General features: G+C 40.2%; 1 protein-coding gene across 2 annotated transcripts in view; it reads right to left on the bottom strand.

Moving 5' to 3' along the window:
* The window catches only part of lingo1a (leucine rich repeat and Ig domain containing 1a), a 135688-nt gene that overhangs the window by 51699 nt on the left and 58058 nt on the right, over positions 1–25931 (bottom strand). For both annotated transcript variants that reach the window (XM_061774043.1, XM_061774044.1), the window contains one exon: positions 13123–13277. The gene's annotated coding sequence lies outside the window, so the exon portion shown is untranslated. The remainder of the gene's footprint in view (positions 1–13122; positions 13278–25931) is intronic.

Below are 25931 nucleotides of genomic sequence, written 5' to 3'. Positions count from 1 at the left end.
TAAAAAAATATATAAATAATTTTTCAATCTATATTGTGAAGACAAATTTAAGAGTTGTATTTATCAAATCCTTTTCCCCCTCCAGACAATATTTACAGTGTTTGTTTTTAAGGTCACTTTTACCTGATTTGTGGCTTTTTATGCATAAGCGATAAATGCATCTATGGGGAATCAAATCATCCTCTCTGCTTTGCAAAAAATGGAATTTGCATTTGTTAGAGATAGTAAAAAAGGCCTCTGTTGTTGTTTTCCTCAAGCATTTGTTCTTGACCTTGACCAAAAAATATATATATATAAATCCCTCTGTGATTATGGTCCCCTTCACCCCCACCTTTCTACAGCAAGATGAAGAAAAAGGTACAGAAAGTCAGGCTGCAGATTTCCTGACTGGTATTTGTTCTTCTGCTAATATGTAAAGCTTTTCTTCTCACCATTTGAAGGTGAGAAAGATGAGAATTAAGGATGTACAACATAGCACAAACACATGGCATTATGTCACATACAGTAAACGCCGCTTTACACAAGTTCACAACTTTTCAATGGTTCCAGATAATGAATAAGCCGTTTAGTCACCGTCATCAAACAACACCGTTTTAATTATTTTCCTTTTAAAACCAGTCTGGACTCAGCAATTTTCCACCTTCGGAGGTAGTACGACACTAATATCAGAGTTGTAGTCGAGGTGGGACTGGCTGTTGAAGGCACTCACAATAATGTCAATATCCAAATTTGATGGGTTCTGTTTAACAGGCAAAGACAATAAAGACAAGGCTCTCTGTGTAAAAGAGGATTATAACAGTGGCCTGTCTGGGTCCAGTCATGCAACCAAACACCTGTTTGGAAGGTAATTAACTCATTCCCCACTTGCTCCCCATTTTACGAGCTGTTTTAGAGTATTTTGACTAATCTTTCAAGACTCAGAGAATATTATGTTAAGTGACAACATAAGCACAGAACCTACGAAAATAAAGACTAGACTGTCTTCTGTCTGTCTAGCTTTTTCCGTTTATTTTATTTTTTTTAGTAATCAGCAGTAGAACATAGGTTAGTTTCACCAAAAACACCCATTTGTGACCAAAAAGCGGAGATGCTTTTGGTGAAAAGCAAGCAGAACAGTGACTTTGACGCTAATAATTTTAGTTTTAGTGACACCTCAAGCTTTAAAACAAGACTGAGAAAGGGCTTTTGATAATAAAATATTCAAATATTCATGTACAGTATTTACAGATAAACAACTAAGAAACGCGCCGTGAGCGAATAACTCACCGAAGGGCTCGAGTTGAATATCAGTAGTTTCATCATTCACTCCATGAGCTGCGTCATCTTTTCCCATGATTGCAACACGCATGTTCTACTACCTATCGCAATACATCCTCTGTTTTTACCATACAAATACAGATTCTGTTCTAGTGTGAGGTGCCTGTATTTCTCCAACTTCCGTGTCAGCATTTCTTTCTCCCCCTCGTAATTGAAGTGACAAGCTGAGATTTACTCCCTTATCTTTATCTTCTACTCAAAAACTGTGCTGATCTCAACTCCAAAGCATGCGACGCCACCATCTACAGGGATCTCTTAGTCATTACAGTGGTTTAAAAAACTGAATATGACAGACAAGCTAGGTGAGACCCGATTTCAAATACTTGACGAATACTGTATATGTTGATTGCAGCAAACTCTTAGATTCGAACTGACGAATACAAACATCCAAAGCAGTGAATGAGTTAAAAAAAATAAATAAACAGCTTTGATTTAGGAACTTGTTCCTAAAAACTTTTAACTGCCCAATTATTACTTTGTACAGAAACCGACGCATGGTTGAATGCATAACGAACGTTCCCATGTGCCACTGCACCTGTCTGGTGATTTATACCCAGCAGCAGCTGCGAAGTCGGCGACGTTGCCGTGACTGTAACTCATCCCGCCAATTGGCTGACATTTCCCTTCTCCATGCATCATCCATTAAACGTTGTTTTTATTCAGACTTTATTCTTGCGCTCGCCACCTGCATTTACCGCGTGTCAGGCATCACAACTTGTGCAGGGTGTAATTTAAATGATCACTCCTCTGTTCTCATGGTTTATGAGGAGCAGTTGTTGTGGGGAACGGTGAATAATACAACTGCTGACTACAATGGCATTTTTTTCAGACAGGTAACAAAGGATTTTACTTTCGGGGTTCTGGAAAAGTCAAAGCAACGCCGCTTGAATTGCTTGGCTGACAGTTGAACGCTGCCACTTTAAAGCCCCTCATTGTATTTAGAAGTTGGCAACAAGTAAGGAGTGGAAAAACTTGCTTTTGTGAATAAGTGTTACTATATTAACAAGTGCACTAGGTAGAACTCAAATCTTTAACAAGGCAGAACAATATTTGCATGTTGCCATTTCTGCAGATGATAACTTATTTTCTGTTAGTAACAGTATAAATGAGTGTGTGTCTGTGTGTTTGTTGATAGAAGCAGCGTGTTTGTCATTTTTTAACTTTTGCGACGTTGATTGTAACTTACATATTAAAACACCTTTTTCTAGCTTTTTCCGTTCTTTAGTAATCAGCAGTAGAACGTGTTGGTTTGGTTTCCCCAAAAACATCGGTTTCCGACCAAAAAGGGGAGAAAACAAGCTTTTTGTGAAATGAAACACGTCAAGTAGAACAGTGACTCTGACGCTAATATTGTTTGCTTTTGTGACTCAAACTTGCTGACTACTTGACAACTGTGACCTACCAAGTGAGTTGCTGCAGACTAAGACTAATCTGTACAGAGCTCAAACACATACTTTTATACATACCTTACATATGCATACTCTGTTTGGGTGTCAGGTCCCTAAACTTGTTCGAATTCCAATGAATGAATGAATTGAATTTCTCTCCCTCATAATCGACGTGACAAGCCGAGATTTACTACCTAATCTTTGTCTTCAACTCAAAAGCTGTGCTGAGCTCAAATCCAAAGTGATGCAATGCTGCCATCTTCTGGTGTTTGTTTGTCATTACATTATTACAGTTACAGTATGCAGAAGCACGTATTTCACAGACAAGATGGGCAAGACCTCCCACACCTACCTGTTGAAAAGCATACTTTGACGAATAAATTTGTCGGTGGCAGTGAACGGTTGGATTCCAGTTGACGAATAGAAATATCCACAGCAGTGAATGAGTTAATAGTGCCACTCCAGGCCTTTAGGTGGTGGGTAATGCACATACAATGCCGTTAAAAATTTGGACACAGAGGCAAAGTTGTGAGTTTTAAAAATTATGAATTCAATCATAAATCATTCAAGGCAATTTTACGGTGTCTTCATTGACAAGTGCCACAACCCTTTACAAAAACTGTCATGTCAGAATCAGAATTCAGAATCAGAATCAAAATCATCTTTATTTGCCAAGAATGTCCAAAAAACACACAAGGAATTTGTCTCCGGTAGTTGGAGCCGCTCTAGTACGACAACAGACAGTCAATTGACAGAGAACAATTTTGAGACATAAAGACATTGACAAAAAAAAAAAAACAGTCACTGAGCAGGGCAATTCATGAAATATTCCTGGAGTAATTACTACCTGCACTTGGTGGAGGTAATTTGAAGAGTGGCAGATGTGATTGGCTTGGCTGAAACTGCATGGCCACAAGGAAAGTTTGTTGGATGCTTATCAGGGGCACGTGGTTGACACATTCATGGAAAATGCCGCTGACCTTGGCTGAATAGCTGTAAACAAGCTTTCTTGTAATATCACGGGTCGGACACAAACACCTACGCTCAAGTGTACGTCTTGGCAAAAGAGGCCAATTCAAGAGAAAAAATAAAAATAAAAATCATGCCATACGTACTGTACTTTTGAGCTCTGCTGCACGGAGCAATGAGAGTTATTACTGATATTAACCTGAGCTTGTGGCTAAACCACAATAATAATTTGCATGAATGAAATATTCATAAAGTCCCCCCACACACGACGAAAATGGAGATCAGTCAAAGGAATTTATGCTAAGTAGTAACAGGGAAGATAAATGAGATACAGTGATTATGTTTAAAGGAGGTATGGGGGTTAATTAATGCAAAAAAAAATTAAAAATTGAATGTTTGAATAGGACAAAATAGTGAAGTAATTTTTGCTCTTCCGTGGACCAGACTGCTTTGACAGAGGGAGGGACAGACTGAATTCATGAATTTGTCAGCGATTAGGCTTAACGAAGGCAGTGTGTAATGAGAGCGTGAAGTTTAACAACCGAAAGTCTCTGTCCACGCCCCTTCGTATTAACAGTAGTTGTCGCTGTCACACTGACATCACCACACATCTAATTATCTCAATACATGAAGTCGCAAAGGTTTCGTAAATGCGCACTTTCGGAAACAGCAACATAATTCCTAGTGTGTTTTTTACATACTTAGCAAATAAAGATGATTCTGATTCCGCTTCAGTGAGCTATGTCTGAAAGTCAAAGGTTACGAAATGGGTCAAAGCGTAACAGTGACCACATATCACCGTTCAATTTGCATTTATGCTCACAAGATCCTGAATTAGTGCTGCGTGATTGTCAAAAGCCACTCTGGATGACCCACATTCCTAATGTTTGTAAATTGAGATTCAATTATGCTCGTTAGTCTTATTCCATAAAGCATTTACATGACACGAAAAACACATTCTCATCAACATGCAGCCTCCTGAAAGGCAATTTGGGAGAGCAAGGGTTTAAATTAAAGTTGTCTACGAAATGCATTTGTGAGACAGCCTCAACATCGGGACAAGGAAATGCAATAAACAAACAACCACACTCATTTGGGAATGTGGCAAGAAGCACGGATGCTCTCATTGCAGAGTCACGGAAATAGTGCACACTGGGTGAACAAGCCTGGTATGATATATTTTAATAATAAAAAGACACAATATTGTTGCACATGATGGGACTATGATATAATGTTTGAGCTCTGTACAGATTAGTCTTAGTCTGCAGCAACTCACTTGGTAGGTCACATTTGTCAAGTAGTCAACACTTCAATAGTTAGTTGTTCTACACAACTCCAAGGATATATGTCCAAACATGGCTGAATTTTCAAATCTCACTTTCAACTCATCTTCAAACTAAAGAGATTCCTCTTCTCTTTTGACAATCAAAGTCTTGATGGAACTGTTCTCCTTGCATCAGAACATGTTTGGTCAAGTCCCTTGAGCCCAATTTCCATGATCCTGAAAGCAGTCTGCTCACCAACAAATTGTCCGCCAATCAAACACTCCACACTTGTTTTTCACTTTTTCAGTCTATTTTCTCTTTTGAAAAGAACCACCCCTGCAGAATCAATCAATAATGGTACGGTCCGTTATGGGTTAAAATTTAAGTAGAGCTCTACGAAAGGAAACACCATTCAAGTTAAATATCCCTGTTCTGCTGCATTGCGATGTATAATCCTCCAACCCACTACCTTTTAATGTTTCTTGGCAATCTCCCCTCCATGTTTTTGCAAGCCATCTCTTGATTACTAAAGGCATCAATATTCGATGTAGAATCAGGCCTAAAACCACTATGACTAAGCTCCTAACAGGCTCGGCTGACAAAGGACAGTGACCTCCGTGTTCCCGAGGCTTTGCAATCACTTTAAAAGCTCACTTTATAGACGAGAAAAAAAAGATTAAACCTTTACAAGAGGAAGTTTCCACTCACACACACAAAAATCTGTTGCCAAACTAAATCCTACAAGCGGTCTGGATGCAAAACTATTTGATAGCTCTACTCAAGCTCAAGCAGCTCCAATCCTTCAATTCTTACCTTCTCGTCGACACTCTAGCAGAACTATTGTAAGTGCTCAATCATTTAGGGAACACAATCTGGTCCTCTTTTTTGCCATTTTGAGTGAATATGATCCAGAGTAAGCGAGGACATTTCATATATAAGATGAATGTGCAGCGAATATCCATTTAAAGGGCTGTTAAAACACACGTCATAAACCCAGGAGATTAATTCAGTGAGACATTTTAATATCACTCACAATAATGAGGCACACACACACAAAAGAAAGACAAATTGTTTGAAAGTGGATGCACTCGCATTACGTCTGCTGCCTTCTTCGCGTTACATTTCAGCCACACAACACCTTTGTATATGTGGAAACCTGTTTCCATGGCAACCCTTGTGGTCAAAGGCAAAGAGTTCATTCACCTGCATTAAGCGGTGAGTGCAAGGATTAAGTTCAATGACGCACACTATCATGTTCCCCGTAATAAGAATTGTGTTGCTATCGAACAGGAGTCTTTGATTTTGATACTTGACTTTGTTCTGACAATAAGTTGGAACATGAATCAAGAAGCTGCAAATCCCGTAACATGATAGAACTGCGGCCCTGGCATCCTTTGGATGGCTGACCTTGGATTCTTGTTTGGAGTTCTGCAGCACGGATTAGGAGAAATCTTCCGCAAACACACATTTTGCTCCGAGAGATCGGCGCCTGTTTTTCTCCCTCAGCTTTATTACTGCAATGCAAAACAAGGCGAGTTCTGAACTGCACAATCTTTGGCTATTGACAGCACTGTGGAATAGGAAGGGCGCTGGTGGTGGGGAGGGCGTGGGGCTCTTATCATTTTTCTTTTCCTGCCAAAACTAGGTCAAGCTAAAACTTCTATTTGAAGAAAAGACTTCCAAAAGTCAAGCTACACTTGCGGGCAATATGATCTACCCATAAATTAATGGGTGCCTTTTTCATGCTTTTAACTGTAATGTGCGCAAACAACATTATTGCTATTATAAAGCAACAATAGATGGGGATTTTACCTTATGTGCTTCAGTTTCACTGGCCATTAGCAAAAGGTCATCGTCAAGGGAATGGCAATCCTGGTCCACTTATTTTACAGGTCTATAACAGCGGTGGACCAGCCTGGAAAATTCTTACCTAAGCATCCGTGTTGCCATTACAGCTCCTTGCTGTATTTGTATAAACACAATCTTGAAGTCCCTGCAAAGTGACAATAAATGTCTTCTAAATTTGAGACACCACAGAAAAGAGTTGTTTACAATCCTGCCAAATTTCAATGATTAAAAAAAATCCCTTCTTTTGCCCTTCTCACCATGTCATGCGCACACTCAAGGCCGACAATGAGGCGCTCTAAAGCGGCCATGCCAGTGGACTATCTGAAGGTAAGATACAGTTTCTGGGTGTAGGTATAGCTAACTAGCTAATGTTACAATTGTGCCAGATAACCGCTGATTTGAAAGAAGACACTCAATTTCTTATATAATGGGAGAAGAGCGTCTCATGCCGGACACCCAAGTGTGTCACTGAGCGCCGTTTTAGCCACGCCGTCCATAATAACAGGAAAACTGAAATGGTGAAAAAAACATTTAATGTTATAGCTTCACAATTGAGTACTTCGTACTGGATGTTAACTACCTCACGTCTGAAGACAGGAAGGCAGTCTGCTCTGGTAACTTTCCATTAGATAATGGTAAATGATTGGTGAATAGCAGAAACAGTGGTAACAGACCAAGCATGGAAAGTCATGTGACGCTGATGTGAAGAGGTTTGCAAAATGCTGAGTCACTAACATTTAAAGTGGAGATTGTACGTGCTGAAAATGAAATCTGAGCTCAAAAGTCTGTAATGCAAATCAAAGAATCGAGTCAAAAACAAACACCCCCCCCCCCCCCCCCAAAAAAAATTGCACCATTTTGGGTCAGCGCTCACTGTGATCTAACAGCTCCACATTAGAACATTAGCGCACGGCGTGAAAAAAGCTTTAAACACTGAAGCACACTTTAGTTTGTAATGCTTTGATTGGGTTTTCCGCACATAAGCTGCTTGAACGGCTTATCGGAAAGCAATGGATATTATTTTGATGTATTGTACAAAAAAAGAAATAAAACGCTGCCATCCTTTGGGGCAGTTTTACAAGGACTTTGTTACGATGAAATCGTACGTTTGAAAACATGTTGCTCACGACCACACACTCCTTTCAGAGACAAGGACTAAAGAAGCAGTTAATAGCACACCATCTGCACTGAATGGAGGCTGTGGAGCAAGAGAATACCAGGGCTGGAATAAACACTGACCCATCGACACCCACAAGCAAGGCCAGGAATGAAGCATTTTTTTCATTGTTACGGAGGGTCACATTGCACAAGCTGCCTTCCGTGTTTTAAAAAGGGCACGGCGCATTTCGTAACGTGTTGACAACCTTTGATGTAACCCAAACATTGTCATCACAGCAAACAAACACACCTCCTCCATCTCGAACGCTCGCTGAGGCGGAGGAGGTGGCACGCTGTCTAGCGTGATATTTATTAGCCACTACACATTTACAGATAATAGCAACATTGAGGAAGTCTGATTTGCATAAAGCAGAAACTATAAATGGCAGTAGTGCTTTAGAACTTCCCCTTTGGGATCAATAAAATATCTATAGATCAAGTGTTGATGCTTTTAGAGACAGTTGAGAAAATGTATTTAAGTCAGAATTATTCTTAGCTCATTCACCGCCAGCCATTTTTAAAGTTCCTAATATTGGCAGCTTTTTTTTGTCTGATCTTTCAAGATGCCCATTGTGTTTTTGTGAATATTGTGTTTTGTGACAAAAAAAGAAATCAAACCTTCCCAAATAAAGAGTAGACTCTTCTTTCATTCATCCATCCATCCATCCATTTTCTGTACTGCTTATCCTCACTAGGGTCACGGGCTGCTGGAGCCTATCCCAGCTATCATCGGGCAGGAGGCGTGGTACATCCTGAACCGTTCGCCAGCCAATCGCAGGGCACATACAAACAAACAATTTACGGGCAATTGAGAGTCTTCAATCAACCTACCACGCATGTTTTTGGGATATGGGAGGAAACTGGAGTGCCTGGAGAAAACCCTCTTCTTTCACCAGAAAAAAAATAAAGTTTCTAGCTTTTTTCATTCTTTAGTAATCAGCAGTAAAATAATGGTTGCTTTCACCAAAAACCAAACATGGCTCGAGTTGTTTGTCGAGTTCGTCTTTCACTCCATGAGCTACGTCATTTCGACACACGCTTTCTACAACCTACCGTGACACATATTCTGTTTATTCCATATCCATACTCTGTTTGAGTGTGAGATGCCTTGTTAGACTTTTTTTCCCTCATAACGGACGGTAAAAGCGAGATACACCACCTTATCTTTATCTTCCACTCAAAAGCTGTGTTGATTTCAAATCAGTGAAGTGATGCAATGCCACCATCTACAGGGATCTGTTAGTCATTACAGTGTTTTTTACAAACTTAAATTTTCCCAGACAGGCTGGGCGAGAACCTCGTCGACGCCTACCTATTGAAAAACTTACTTGTCTAATACACAAGTCAGTAGCAGGAAACTGTTGGATACCAGTTGACAAAAATAAACAGTGAATGAGTTAAGGGCAATCCATTCGTTGGTGGTTACCTGAACAGCTATCTTAGTCACTTCAACATACTTTAAAATGAATGATTTCGAGAAAGGAAATGCCAAATAAAAGCCTGTAATTAAAGTCGTACAAATGTAGAATCTAATTGTGCTTTCTGAACAAAACATCAGCTTTGTACTTCAAGGATTGAGACAACACATCCAAAAATCTGTACTTTGTCAGAAACATGTCTTTTTCGTGCCCTCTGATTGCACCATATGATGGTACTAAAAAATATCATAAAACAAAAAAAAAAAAAACTGTCTCGTTCTTCCTGTCTCATACGTCTTCACTCATGCGGAAGGCCGTCCGTCAGTTTTACTGCATGTCGACCTCCCCTCAACACAGCGCAGATGACTGATGGGCCTAAGTGCGACTAAATAACTACGGCAGGGGATGATAAAATCGTGAAAACACACATCCTGGACAGGAAATTGGCCATTTTGGACCCATTGACACAAAGGAGCTTAAGTGATGGCACTTCCTCACAATGCTCATCCCTTTGGAAAGCGAAAATGTCTCGGTCGCCCATAGGGAGATAGTTACAGTCCACTGGACATATTTCCTAGGAACACCAACCTAATAGGTGTATTTTTTCTTTTTTTTGTGTGTGTCCTTGCCCTTGTCGCCTTAACAGAGTCAAAGCTAAGCTGTGCTGAAAAAAGTTTGCATTCATTATGCAGCTGAAATAAGGTAAGGAACTGAGACAGCACATTCTGAGGGGGTGTTATCAAACAAAGTAGGGTAATGAGAACTACTAAATCTCACCGAAAACAGGTTCCTGTGGCTTAATGAGTGAATGGAATATCAATGACAAGCTGCTTTGAGGTGACTAAGGCTGGATTCAAACTACGCGGTTAACATGACAGTTCAGAATTTTAAGGAGAAAAAAAATGCAGGAAATTGGTTATCCTCACATCATAATCAAGCGTCTTCCTGAAATTGGATAAAAATCTGTTGTGAATGGGATATCTGCCAATGTGACTGCAGCGTAAACTGGCAGATCGGATATACAGCATCAATAAAGCATAACATGAAATATGATTTTTAAAAAACACATGCAAGATCATAAAAATGAAATGATAGAAGAATCTGACAGGATTTATCCTACTAAAAATGTATTTCCTTACTGAACCAAAAATGTTTACGCAAAGTCAACTTTCTGTGGGAAAACCCTAGTTGTTCATTATCAAAAGGATTGGCTCAAAGATCAAGGTCAATATATTGTATGCCAGAATTAAGTTGGAACAAGTGGTCCCAGTAGGGTTGATTTGGTCAGCATCCAAGTTCGATTCTTCTACCCAACCAAACCGCATCAAGGGAAAAGGCAAACTGGACTTAAAAACGGACTGTTGTCTGCTGGCGAGAAAGTCAAATTTGCATTGGTTAACTCAGTTATATAAATGTGAAGATCTGAGTAAAGATTCTATACTACGAGAAATATGCTAAAATTGATGCAAATGATGCTTCGATTTTTCCCTCCAAGTTTTTGTTAAGGTTGTCAGTTTAACCTTTCTGGTGAAGGAAACAACATCCATCATTTGAATGAGCGAGGACACCCATTGATTCCAAGAGCAACTACATGACATCGCTTGACTTTTACAAAGCCAAATGGTGGAATTTTAAGTCTTCCGATGGTGTGGTACAGCTGGTCTGAGCACAAGCGGGTGTGAAAAATGATTTAAGAGCTAATAAATAATGTATCTGTGTGTTGTCAGAAGTGTTAAAACACTTTTGTGAGAATGAGGATCTCCGAGATTTAGCAGACAGCTTTGCTTGGGGCAATATGCTAAATTGCTCATATTCAGTTGCTCAGGCAAATTAAATATATAGTGGTGACTATGGCAGTCTCAAAATGCTTATACAGTTTACATTTTGTAACATCAATTTAGATGTTTGGGTTCAATGACAGACTTAAAAAGAACTGCCAAAGATTCTTTCAACGGGGGGGTCATCGGTTTACAACGGAGTTCCATTCCTACGGTGGCGACATAACCCGCATCGATATGCAAGTCGGAATGATCCATCCATCCATCCATTTTCTGAGCCGCTTCTCCTCACTAGGGTCGCGGGCATGCTGGAGCCTATCCCAGCTGTCATCGGGCAGGAGGCGGGGTACACCCTGAACTGGTTGCCAGCCAATCGCAGGGCACATACAAACAACCATTTGCACTCACAGTCACACCTACGGGCAATTTAGAGTTGTCAATTAACCTACCATGCACGTTTTTGGGATGTGGGAGGAAACCGGAGTGCCCGGAGAAAACCCGCGCAGGCACGGGGAGAACATGCAAACTCCACACAGGCGGGGCCGGGGATTGAACCCGGGTCCTCAGAACTGTGAGGACCAGTCTAACCAGTCTAACCAGTCGTCCACCGTGCCCAAGTCGGAATGAGCCATAGTCTATCACTAACCTAATCTAACACAGTAGTGAAGTCACAGTTACAGTAAATATTTGTCTGAAAAACACTTCTAAGCCATATATACAAACAAAACAATCAAATGTCGAGCATGCCTTCCGGTGCCGGGAGACGACATATTCTTACACCGCTGCGCAACCTAGTTTATTGCGCACGGTTCATAACCTTAAAACGTCGCACATAGGAACCGCAAACAGAGGACCCACTTTAATGGGCATGACAAGACATATTAGCATTAGCTTTGCCTGATACTATTTTAGCATTTAGCAAGCAGTTCTAGCTCAGCTTTGGCAAAGGAGTGGTTTTGTCAGAGGGGCAATGTCTTAAACAAACGCATGCACACACAGGATATTGTCTAAACTGCCTCACTGTATTTATTTATTCATGGGATGTATTAATGGTATTAATTATGGTATTTTCACTGGATTTAGTGAAGTCTCTCTCGGACTCAAACTCTGGACAACACCTGTCCATATAGCTGGGACAGTGAGAAAGTTAAAGTAAGCATGTCATTAACAGTATTTATTAAAGTAATTTCATTGAAATAAAGTAATTTAATTACAGTAAGTTAGCACCCATTATTTCTGTCATGTTGTAATGTTGATTTGACCTAAACCTATGTCAGTGGCCAATCCTTGAATGCCCCCTAGAGGTCATTGGTGTTTTAACTTTTGTCTAAAATGCTAGAGAATACTTTGAGCTGGGACCGGCTCCAGCACGCCCGCAACCCAATCATCTGTACAGAAAATCGATGGATGGATGGATACAGTATACAGTACACAAGTATATACAACAAATCAACAAGTCATGTAAATAGAAACGTTGCTCCATCTTGTGATCGGATCGGTGATCGGTTATAATTTTTTTTAAACTTGTTGATCGGCGAGCGGCCCCAAAAATCCTGATCGTGTAAAGCCTAGTAATAATGCTTTAGAAAACAGATTTGTTTCTTTACATTCTCTTTTACCATGCTTTATGTTTTTATACAGTACAGTGCGCTACTTTTGTTATTCAAAAATACATGCAGTAAAAATATGGTGGTGTTTTTTTAGGGTCTGGAACCAATTAATGGCATTTCACTTAATTTCAATGGGGAAAACATATTTGATATACACATCCGATTGCCCACCCCAAGAATGTGATACTGACATACAGTATACAGGCTACAGTGTAAAAACAAAAAAACAAAAAACAAAAAAAAAAGCATTGTACAATAACTATTGCACTACCATAACATAAACAATCAATTTTGGATTCAAGATGGCGCCATGACCCAAAAGGCAGCGTTATGTTCTGGCTGATTTGCCAAAGTGGAGTGGTGTTACTTACAGGAAGTAAGTGTCGGCGTGCTGGTTGGAATATGCCGCTGCAGCTGCTTGCTGTGCAGAGCAAGAGGAGGAGAGGCAGGCAATGTTGTGTGGAGGGCTCTCCTTAATTCGCATTCCCTCCCCGTGGTCTCATGGCCTCTCCTATCGATCAGCTACCTGCAAAAGACCCGTTTGTTATATTAAAATACAACTCTGAAGTATAAAGCTCGCATGAAATACTAATATGTGGCCACATAGGTATAATGGATAAAGGTCTACACACCCCTGTTCACCCAGGAGTATGTGATTTAAAAATGAGAACAGCTGAACTTTATCCGGGGTTAACCAGAGGCACTTGAAATGGCGGCAGGTGTGTGCTGCTGACTCCCATTTGCGAAGGCAAATGCCCACCTCGCACCAGCACTGTGTTTTGTCCTCTCGCCGCGGCTTGTAATGAGTTGGGACATTTGTCAAAAATGTAGTGTAGTGCTGTAATTTTCAACACATTAAATTACATCAATTCTAGCCTCTACGGCCACACCGCATACCATTTGCCAATCATGAGTGGATGAATACGATGTTGAAGGAGTTATTTGCACACGTTGTGATCCCACACTGTTGAACGCTCTTTGAAAATGCGGTCTTCGCTCACAAAGTTCACATCTCAACTTGTCGCCAGTAATAAGCACATGCTCCATTTCGCTCTCTGCGGGTGTGAGATTATCATGCTTTGGAGATGTACAAATATGTTGTTCACAGTGGGGAGGGTTGGACACGGCCACAGATGAATTATTCATTTATCACAGGGAAGATTTGATGAAAAAGAGAGCTGCTTGGAGCATTATCAACAATCACATCTTGGATAGATTTCTACATTAAAGACAGCTTGAATATGAAAACCCCACAGTTACATGCTAGCGCACCGAAATGCGAATCGGTGATGTTTTGCTTCACTGGGCTTACTCACTAACATCTGCGCTTGAGTAATTTGTCTGCACTAATAGAGACACCTTGTTCTTCCTCAAAAAGATGTTGCACTCATCAGCTGCCTCATTAGTGGCACGACAATTACTTTCCGAGCATGATATCTGGCTACGGAGCTTTGCTAGCATCTGTGCGGAAGCTCAAATGTCCACAACGGTCTGGCTGCAAATGCACTTTGTGTAGTACACGACTATATCGCTGTGTTGTCGTCTTCCGTGACTGTTGGAAGGAACCATCACCTTACAGACTGTACCTTGGGCTTTGATTGTGGATTATTCTTACTAAGGTTGTGCTTATTATTAAGCGTTTCATGCTCAAACATATCTCTTCAAACTGTGCTGGGGTCGGGGAAGCTTAGCGTACTTTGATGCGGCATGGAGTACTCAAACAAGTCGAAAAAAATTGGACTTGGTTCAGTTCAGTGCGGTACGGTACAAATGTCTGTCCAAGGCTATACAGTATTTGATTGTGGCTGTGTTCACAGAATATCATTGTTGTGGGAGCTGATGGAAATTCTACTCTTTTTTTTAACAAAGTATATTATCTCTTAAAGTATGATTGCTTGAATAAAATACCATATTTTTATAAACTTTCATAAAGATATTATTTTTTGGACCATAAAACACAGTTTTACTCAACAAGGAGTGAATGTAATCTACCAAGGATGTGTTTAAGCACTAAAGGAAGATGTGTCAGGCCCACCGATGCTGAAACTGCTTATATGTTGCTGCTGCTCGAATGAAACCTGGAAGTCGGCTCCTCGTCAGCGGAATATTGAAACGAGCGGAGCGGCTGATGAGGGAAATCAGCACGTTTGTTTCACCACTTGAAAGACGTCAGCTTGGCCACGCAAAAAATATTCCTGCAACTCGGTCACACTGACGCCACCGTAGAGCATCGCGGTCTTGCTGGTGGCTGCTATGCAGAATAGCAAGTAATAGGAGTGGAGAATGAACAAACGCTGAGCTGACATTTTAATGACAACAGAATAACCTCAAAACGGGCAAAGATTCTTTAACAAACATTACCCATCACGGTCAAAATTATTTAGAATGGAACATCCAAAGTGACGAGCAGCTAACATAGCAGTCTACATCTTCACTCAGCGTTCATTCGTGTCAAACAGGACAAACCGATGGCCGCAGAATATCTCAATCAATATCCTCTTTTCATAAAAAGTTAGCCAATGTCTCTCTAACTGACAGTCCTATCTCGATGAGACATGCAAACAATAACAATTGTTTAACAGTCACTTCTGCGCAATCATCCACTTGGTTACTGGCATTCATCTCCAATTATTATAACACTTGACAAAAGTCTTTATGCCTTAAATGAGTCCTCTTACGCCACATTAACTTCCAGTGGATATTCTTAGCATCAAGAAAAATTATGTGACGTTGGTTAAAAATGAGGCCCAGTGCGGTTTTCCGGCATCACGCATTAGGATATTTGAGGTCTATTTTGATGCAGCTCAAAATTTGGCATTTTGGCTTTGGAGGTTCCACCGCACAGGAAAGGAGTCAGTAATGAACACATGGAAAAAAGATGAAAAATCAAAACATGGAAAATGATGACGATCCAATTGTACCCTTGAGGGGAGTGGAATTTCAAAGTGGCGAATGCTACAATACGTAACAAATGCATGCCTAAGCAAATTGGAGCTCTACAACATCAAAGCTCTCGAAGAAGAAAAACAACTTCTCGGTTTTCTATCTTGAACCTTCCATATCACCTCCGTGAGCTCAAGTCTTTGCAACTGAGAGCTTGAGACTTTGATTTCCCTCCTCCTCGCAGTGTCTGTGACAAGATTAGGCTATCTCTCCTTGTGCACATGGATGACTGACTCCTTGGGGCCGGTGGCATCGCTCTGGCATCCCCATCCTCCATGCGCCGTCCCGAGGCAGCAAACATTTCTATTTTCAACAGGATTAGCTCTCAGCACAAGTCACCTAATAGGCGACCGCATCACCCGGCTTTGTCGTTAGTTACGTATCGTTGTTGTTAAAGTTGCATATTGTTTTATTGCAGCTAATTATTTAAAAGTCTGACAATCCAGAATTAACATTGTAGATATTAAAAATGTTTTTCTGACCAGACGTAATTACATTTTTAACAGTTGGAATTTTCATTCAACCTATCTGTAACGTAACTTTGACTACTCAAAACAACAGATAGAGATATCTGTAATTTACTTTTATCTAGTCAAAACGGAATCACAGATATGTGGCTACCTAGGACAACTGACACCAAATGATATCACTTTTGCGATTCATGCGTATGGGCTTTCGCATTACAGATATCAACAATTCAGTTGCAGAGATCCACTACTGAATTACAGATATCTGCAACTGAATTGCAGATGTTTGTAATTGCAGTTTGGGATACAGTAGCTACAAAGCCGTTTGGACTAGTCATAATTCCATTTACAGATATCTACATTGTCAATTTGCCTAGTTAAAACTCGATTTAAGATATCTGAAAAGGGACATGTAGATAACCTGAACTGAGTTGAATTAAAGATATCTTGAACTGGAATCATGTCTAGCCAGAATCAAATTTGTAGATATCCAAACTGTAGTTACAGATTTCTACAATTCTGTTACAGATATCATAATTCACATAGCGGAGACTGAATTTGCAACTGATTAGATATCTGTAATGACACACGAATGGCAAAAGTGACGTCATTTGTCCAAGAGGAAATTATGTAGCAGACCTCTGAATTTACCAATGGTGGATAAGAAGAATGTACTGTAGTTAAGGATACATGAAATGTTTGGTTTTTATTAGGCAAAAGTGAATTACAGATATCCTCAACACATATACAGTCTCGCTGTTAGACGTTAAAGGGCTTGACATACACGTCTGCTTCGCAATGCAAGGTTGAGGGTTTGGATCATGGCTCAGAACTTACTGACTTGCTCTCGCTTCGGTTTGCTACTTTGGCTTCCTTCCACATTCCGAAAATATGTGTTAGGTTCAGCGGTGAATGTGAGTGGCAATGGTTGTTTGTGTCTATTTGCGCTGTGATTGGCTCACGATCTGGCCAGCGTGTACCCTGCCTCTCACCCAAAGTCAGCTAGGATAGGTTGATGTTCACCTGTGATCAGGGACAGGATAAGTGGTAGAAAATGGATAGATGGAAAATTAACAGTGGTTAACTTTTTTTTTTGCACATGTATATTAATAATAAATATGATCCTTGTTAGCAGGTACACAGCGATACTTTAAATCTTTTCATGAAGATTGGTTGTATTTTTGAACCAACCAATGAATGGGCTTGGTTATGTATATGACATACAGTAGGTGTCATTCAATCTCTCCATGGGTTGTTCATCTTGGATCAACCTGGTAATTTGGGTGGATATTGAGAGGAGGTAGGGGTCACGGAGCCTGCCCTTAGCATGGCCTTCTAGAACCAATTTATCTACATAGGTGGTGACATCAAGGAGGTGAGTTGAAAGAGTAGAAAAAGTCATTCATTTAGCCATTTTCTCCCATGTATCCTGTTAAGTGTTAATATTTTCCAGTTAGCACATTCTGCAGTCAGATGTATAGAGTATATCTGATCACAAAAGAGTTCAGCTCGCTGTCAAAAAATATTTTCAAAAGTGCAAGTGTCAAAGTACTTTCTTTAGTTGGCAAAAAAGTGGGAGGCTTTTTCTTTCTTTCTGTCGGTGCTTTCTCCATTACACCAATATTTCCCCCTTATCTCGCTTCAGTAATCCTTAACCCGCGAGGCTTCAAACAAGAGATTTTGTTCTCCCCCCAAAATGTAATAATAAAAAAAGGGTTTTAAAGGGATTTTTTTCCCCTCGTTTGAAATGTCTCGTTTGACAATCTGATGTCATGGTTTTTTATTTTTTTTCTTGTTGGAAACGCAGATTCTCTGTTGATGCAGAGTTCCTGCACAGAGGTGGCAATACGAGTTGCAACAAAGATTTCCTGTTCTTGTCTCTCAATTAACATCTTCAAGATGCCTCCCAGCAAGGCACTTAACCGCCACTGCACTCTGGGGACTCTTCATTGACCTGCTTGCGACTGTGCTCACAGCCTCACAGGCAAGGGATCTTTTTTTTATGTTGGGGGGGGGGGGGGGGGGGGCGCTAGTATAATTAGAATGGTAAACCTTGCCTAAGCATTAAATATAATTTTTAATTAACACGAAAATGAGCCAATAAGACGCAAACATGAAGTCATTTCCGAGGTTAGCCATATACTTCGCTTGTTTACAATGTGAGGTGGGGGGATGAAATGATTTACGGCAGGGGCGTTCATTGTAATTAAGCTGCTTGTCTCCCAGGGCAACAGCGTGTATCACTGACGGGCTCTTTTGATAAACGACTTTAATTGATGACAAGGAAATGAGTAAACACGTATTAGCAAATTCATTAAGTCAAATTTAGAAATATATTTAAGTCTGTCTGTGTGTCAATGCCGAACGATGCATATTAAGACATATTAACAAAATAACTTTCAGTCGGAGCAGAGCAGTTGACTTGGCACATTTCCACCAAGCGGTAGATGATTCAGATCATGTAAATCAAACCAGGCTATTAAGGGTGTCCAGACGGGATGGCGATAGGGTGCGTCAACTAAGCAAATAACATGATATCATTACACACATGAAGGGATGTCAAGATCTAATATTTTTCAAATCGATTATCCTATATATATTTCGTCAAGTACTCAAGTAATCGGCGTCCCCACCCCCCAAAAACGTTTTCTTTTTCTTTTTTTACAACTAAAATGCATTCAATTCTCTTTTATGAGGGCTGGACTTCCATCCTGAAACTGCATGTGTTGGTACTGAGTGTATGGTATAAACTGTGCAGAATTTGAGACAACAAAATAAGCCTTCGCGAATCGGTTAGCATTCGTGATTAGCATTAGCTAGCGATTACCATTAAAAAAAAAACAAAAAAAAACATTGAGCTCACTCATAAATCATGTTATTTGTACATTACACATTTAATAGTGTTTTTTTTTGGTTTTTTTTTTATCACTTACAGATGCTCCTCTGTTGTTTTTGGCAAAGTGTATCAGTGGCCCAACAGTACGTCTGTCTGCAAGAAACATTGGTTTTGGACCGAACTTTTTTTTGGGGGGGGGTCCCTGCAGAGCTTCGAGGCAGAAATTCTGCGTCAACTTGTTTTTGAAGTCGACTTATTTTTTTGAGTTATTCTGAATGTGAATGTGAGTGTGAATGTTGTTTGTTTGTATGTGCCCTGCGATTGGCTGGCAACCAGTTCAGGGTGTACCCCGCCTCCTGCCCGATGACAGCTGGGATAGGCTCCAGCACGCCCGCGACCCTAGTGAGGAGAAGCGGCTCAGAAAATGGATGGATGGATGGATGGATGGATGTGTTTTCGCGTGTCAAATGTGTTTTATTTTGAAAAAATTATCTTCTCTGCTCCTCCAGCTGCGTGTCACAATTGAACGCTGCAGCAGTTCTGTTTCAGCTCCCAGCCGACTCGCTCATGGCGGCAGTTAAGCTCAAAGAACAAATCATTTTATAAACTGATTTAGTTCATTACTTTCACTGAAAACATTTGTTCTTTTGAATGAAACGTTCACGAACGAAACAACACTAGATCGGTCACGTGATACGTTACTAAAACAAAGTCCGCAAACTAGCAAAAATGAGTAAAAAACAGATGGCTTCGGAGAGCTTCTTTTCAAAAGGAAAATGCCACCTGAGGAGCCAGAAGAAGAGACTACGACCTCGAAGAAAAAGAAAGCTTCTTTTATCAGTTATGCGTTATAGCGAGTTGTATTTTTCATACATTTAACATTTATTTTTAAGACTGTCGTGTTAATTTATTTTTGACAGTTGGTCCGTGGAAAAAAAGGTTGGGCACCATTGATTTAGACTATATTGGCAATATTTGAATTGTTGAGGACTGAAATACTGTTACGAACAGGCTCAATTTTAACACGACCAGAATTAGGCCGTGACCTGTGTTCTGTGCACAAAATAAATGGATGGACTACTACAAATCCAAAGTAGATGATGGTGACATCATTGAGATGGATCCACGAAGGAATGGTAACAATATTAGAAAACAATTTCTACCCAAAAGTAATAAATTCATTAGCTTATGCCCTAAACACAAAGTTTTTGGGGAATTTCAGCTAAGAAAACATAACCCAAAAGGGAGAAAATACAAGAAACGTGTCCACTATGCAGACCGGAAAACAACTGTGCAGATATTTGAATGTTGATGCAAATTTTTTGAGATTTGTGTAAAGTTTCAGCGCACAATAAAAGCAAACACAATTCAGCTCTCCCCTCGAGACAATGAACACGCTAAAGTAATTATAGGCTGGAGCAGCCTTTCATGGTTCATGACTCTTGCCCCCTCGTATCCTCCGTCGGGCGTCTGCATTCATTTCCATAACTTAATTTGAAAGTGCAACACAATCAAGGTAATTAGGGGGACCTGGCAAAGTTTGGACGGCGGTCATCTTCTTGGTGATGGAGAAGGAGAGAGATACCACACTTGGCTGCTGTCACATCCACCGTTCTCCTTAATTAGGAGGGCAGCAATTTAACTGGACCCAGATAAAAGAGGTGTCAAGGGAGGTAAGCAGGTCAAATCCAATTTAATTAAAGGATAAGCCATTAATCAATTAATCAGTGAAAAGGACTTGGGCAACATTACAAAAAAATATATTTTACGTTAATTATTTCACTTGAGGGCACGGTGGACGACTGGTTAGAGCGTCTGCCTCACAGTTCTGAGGACCGGGGTTCAATTCCCGGGCCCGCCTGTGTGGAGTTTGCATGTTCTCCCCGTGCCTGCGTGGGTTTTCTCCGGGCAACACTAAATTGCCCGTAGGTGTGAATGTGAGTGTGAATGGTTGTTTGTATGTGCCCTGCGATTGGCTGGCAACCAGTTCAGGGTCTACCCCGCCTCCTGCCCGATGATAGCTGGGATAGGCTCCAGCATGCCCGCGACCCTAGTGAGGAGAAGCGGCTCAGAAAATGGATGGATGGATGGATATTTCACTTGATTATTATTTTTTTTATACAAATACATAGACAACAAACAGTTGTACAGTGTAATATGCTTACATAGCTACATAATATATTATTACATTACATCATAGCACATGGTAAATAAAAGATTTATAACAGGCTAAAACCAGGTGCAGCCATCATGTACAGTATCCCTCACTGATTTTTTAAACGATGAGCTTGGGATGAATGAGGTGAGTTTTATGATTTGTTGCAGAGTGTGTTGAAGTCGTTCGGGGCAGGAAATTGAAAAGAAGGATCGACCAAAATTAGTGCGGACCTTTGGTAGAGGAGGGTGCTCAATTCAACCAACTGTGAGTGCGGGTGGTGGTATGCATGGTGAGCAGAGAGCGATGATAGGACCTTGGACTATTTTGACTGCAGCGCATCACAGATATTTAATTAGGATATTTGAAAACTGTTTTAATTTGTAGAAAAATTGTACAATATGTCTAAAACTGACCCTGACTCACATTCATACATACTGTACCAACAAGCTTTACACATTCCCACTGAATAGATAACGTAACATTTCCGATGCAATGGGGGCCTTGCGGCAGCGTCGTGAATGTTCAGTACATCAGTGGCCAAGGATCTTCATTATAACAAGTCTTATCCTTGGATAGTCATCTATGCTGCTACAACAGCAATTGTTTGAATTTGAAAGAAGTTCCCGTGCTGTTCTTTTTGATTTCCCAGCCGGTCCATTATGGTGAGTTTAAAAAATAAATAAACAAATAAATCATGGTCCATCACCTACGTGTAAACAAAAAGAATAATTCAGTAATACAATAAAGCCCTCACATCATCTTTAGAGATGATTTTATGGTGATGCCAACTCACATTCATTACTTTCTTAAGCTATCCCCTGTGAAAGATTTGGAGCTGTTTACATACAACATGTTACAATTGTCAAGCATTTGAAGCTCGAGGCATTCAACAAATGCAGATTAAAAACCGTTCCAAGGTAAATAATGCAAAAGAGGCTAAGTGTAGTGTGTTAAATAGTAAGAGATTTTATTATAAAACAAAATGTCAATTGAGTCTCTGGAGAAAAAAAAAAGATAGGTCAAAAGCCTTTGAACTCTCATTCATTACCATAAAGTAGTATATTGAGTGGCATTTTAGAGTCTGGAGATGAATGGCTGATGTATAAATAAATGTGTCATGTCAAGAGACCTCTACCTCTTGACTCGATGGGGCTCAGTTTTATAAGATAACACGATGCTTATGTACTATAACGCTTTTAATGCTGACTGGTTTTAATGCGCTGCTGTAAACCTTTGAGTACATTTAAGTAGACGGCTAACGGGCACACTCAGAGACGGTCGCCGTAACACTCCTTTACGAATAAGTCATGCTACCCATTTAGCAGCCGTGGCTAACGTCGGCTTGTTTAGAGTGTACATGAGCAGTGGACATCTTGTGCAAGTTCACAGTAATGAGGATTGTGTCTTTGATCAGAAACCCGGGGGGCGAGGGGGAATTAGGGAAGTGAGCCGGCAGTCAGATGATTTGCTGATGGGTTATCACAGTTTTTCCAGTGGTGCTTCAATCCGAGAGTGTGAGGTTGATGCGAATAATGAAAGTAATCTGATCGTGTTTCAGATGGGGTCCATGCGCAGGTCTCCCACACACAGGAGAGGCCCTCCTGAGGTTCCCTCCCCATCTCAATGGAGTGTTATTGGCGATGCCCATATGGATTGACTGCAATGAAATGGTAGAGGAGGGCACTTGATCTTTCTCTCTCTCTCTCTCTCTCTCTCTCTTACGGAGATAAGCGCTGTTTGTCAGTCTGATTGACGCATCAAAGAAAGGCAGCCTATGCCATTGGGGGTCTCGGGCTGGGGGTGACATTTGAAAGGCTTTTTCAGCCTTACACCAGACTGGTTTCTGATGTAAACAAGCAGGGATGTATGTTGCTTTTAGCCCCAAATCGGCACGAGAGACCCAACAAAGAGAGGATAAAGGCAATTCAAGGTATACTGTATCTTGTTTTTAAAATCGCAACCCACTGGAATCATGTTGTTTTTCACTCGCTTTAGAAGGAAGTGAGCGAAACAATGGCATCAAGAGACGACGCTTCCACTGAATGCTGATTAACTAAGTGAAGGCGTGTGAATCTCAGAGCGGCATCCGGAGGACTCGGAGCTGTCATCTGGAAAAAAGTGTTTATCTGCAAAGCTTGTTGACCCCAAGGCATCGCAAGTGTATGAAAGATGGTACAGTGAACACAGAGAGAGTGCAAGAGGCCTACTGTCATGTAAATTGAGAGAGTCCAACAACTGCTCCCAAAGATTTCACATGATGAACTCTCTATTGAGGTTTAACTATGGCTTTACCTGAAGTGAAAATCTGTCCAGTCAAAAGTTTTAAAGACAACACAACAACCGTCAGAAGAGTCGATGTCTGTTGCAAGTAAATGAAATCATACAGCAGGAAATATTCAACCCATTCCCAGGAAGTAATTATGTCTTTATTACTTGGTGTACACTCAGAAGATATCCAGAGAAAGCACAGCAGAGACGCGTCTGTTTCCAGCTAGTTCCAACAGTTTTAGCAGCATAAACATTCTTCACCCCTCGATAAAATCCCGCAACAGCGTGGGCAACAACTACTGAAATTGACGGAAGTCTCCCTATTTACTATAATGCTGTTTCCATTTCATTTTTACATAAAGTAATTAAAAGACATGGACTCAGGCAGCATGGTGACTTTGTGGTTAAGCATAACGAGCGGTTCTGGTAACAGGGCAGTGGCCCCAGGCATCCACCCAGAGGTGGGTATCCAAATGAGCTTGGGTGGGCATCGATCGCCCCCGACGACCATTTTTCGGGGGTAATAAAATTCAACCGACACAGTTTTCTTGACCATATTTCCTATCAACACATTCTTGCTATTAATCAACATGATCTGATTTCCCCATTTGAACATAAACAAGATGATTTCTCATAGAAAGGATTATCAGGAATTCAAAAGCATGATTTGAAGCAATGTTTGTATTGTCAGCTTCACTCAAACATCCCACTGTGTTTAAACCTCTGTGGGCGCTAGAGATCCCTGCTACCAGCTGACAATTTGATTATCCTGCTTTTATGTCCATATCTTCCAAATGCAGGGGTATCTCTCTCATTGTATGGGTGAAAGCGAGTCTATATGCTCTCACATCATCATCAAAAAAATAATGTCGATGGCATCGGAAGATGATTTACAGTTACAGATACCTAGCTTGAAAATGAATGCGTTGACAGACGAGAAAAGTCTCGAGTCGTTACAAAGCAAACATTTACAAGGCGTTATGACGAATGTGTTGTACTCCCGTTCCATGTGAGTACAAATTTCAGAGCGATTCTAACAATAATCTTTATGCTCTCTAGTCAACATTTGGTAAAAACGAAAAACTGAACATGCTACTGTAAAGACATTAGCCTAACAACAGAGTTGTCAAGTAATTTTGGGAAGTTATTGGAAAACAAGCAAAGAAAAAAATCACAACAAATTCAACAAACAAGAATTGTTGATTCAATCTTTGCTGATTACCATGACCTGGTTGGCAGAAAATCTACACAGACAATTTTTAGTGCATTGTTGTTGTTTTTTTTAAAATCAATATTGTGATAGTAAGTTCAAAATGACATCGGCAATGATGCTATTAGGCTAACAATAAACTGGTGCCATAATCCCAACTGCTTCGGATAATGATGTGCATGGAGGCTAACCAAAGACAATCCGTAATGATTGAGATGTAGACCACCCAATGACTACAGAACTAGTAAGTACGGAATCAGTTTATGATGGTACCGGCAGATGATGTTCCGGGTTATGAATGGCATGTAATAAACTAGTTACTGACGTACTTACTGTTTTTCATTTGATTCTTTTATATTTATGGTCTGGAAGTGATTTTATAGAAATATTTACTGTAAATATGACTTACAACATTAGCATAAGTTAGCGATAGAATATGGCGTGTTCTAACTTCAGGTTACATCACCGCCATAGGAATGGAACTCCAATGTAAACCGAAGACCTAATAATGTATTGAGTTTATACGAGACTGGACCAAAAGAAAATGTCACAACACAATGTAGCTGAAGAACTAAAGAAAAAAAGCCACTAGACGGATGCATGCTTTAATGTCCAGGTAAAAGATGGCCCTTGGTGACAGAAATATGACACTGACAGTCATGCTGTTTCTTTTTCTTTGTCATTTTTTACCATAATTTCTCGTTTATAATGTGCACCCATGTACACCCCCAAAGTTGACCTCAAAATTCTGGAAAACCCTTCTACCTATGTATAATGCATTTTTACAATCCATGATTTTGCTTCTACCCATATGATCAAAACATGAAGTATTATCTGTATTTTGTTGTTGTTTTTTCAATAAACAAAACATAACCATAAAGAAATTAATGATGCTTGTTGTTCAATCATCAGTCGTATTTAAAAAACAAATTCACAAATTCTGTACACATATACAGTCATACGTACCCCTGTCATATTGGAATGAAAGTGCAGGCTACATCTTTTTCATAATCTCTCGGTGGCGGTGGCATATTGGAATGAAAGTGTACTTCTTTTTCATAACCTCTATATGGCGGAATACATTTATAAAATGTGAAAGTTTTTTTTCCATTTTCCACTATACCTATGTATAATGCGCACTATTGACTTTTGACAATTTGTTTGGGGGGGAAATTTTGCATTATACACGAGAAATTACAGTAACTGTTTTGGTATTGTGGGGACAGAACTAAAACTAACAAGCACACAGCATTTATAAAACACTTTACAACTATGTACAATTCTGCTCTGCATGCTGG

The sequence above is a fragment of the Phyllopteryx taeniolatus genome, chromosome 5 (genome assembly GCF_024500385.1).
Source record: "Phyllopteryx taeniolatus isolate TA_2022b chromosome 5, UOR_Ptae_1.2, whole genome shotgun sequence".
In the NCBI taxonomy this organism is placed as follows: domain Eukaryota; kingdom Metazoa; phylum Chordata; class Actinopteri; order Syngnathiformes; family Syngnathidae; genus Phyllopteryx; species Phyllopteryx taeniolatus.
The sequence above is the reverse complement of the archived record's forward strand: the minus strand, read 5'-3'. Positions and strand labels throughout refer to the sequence as shown.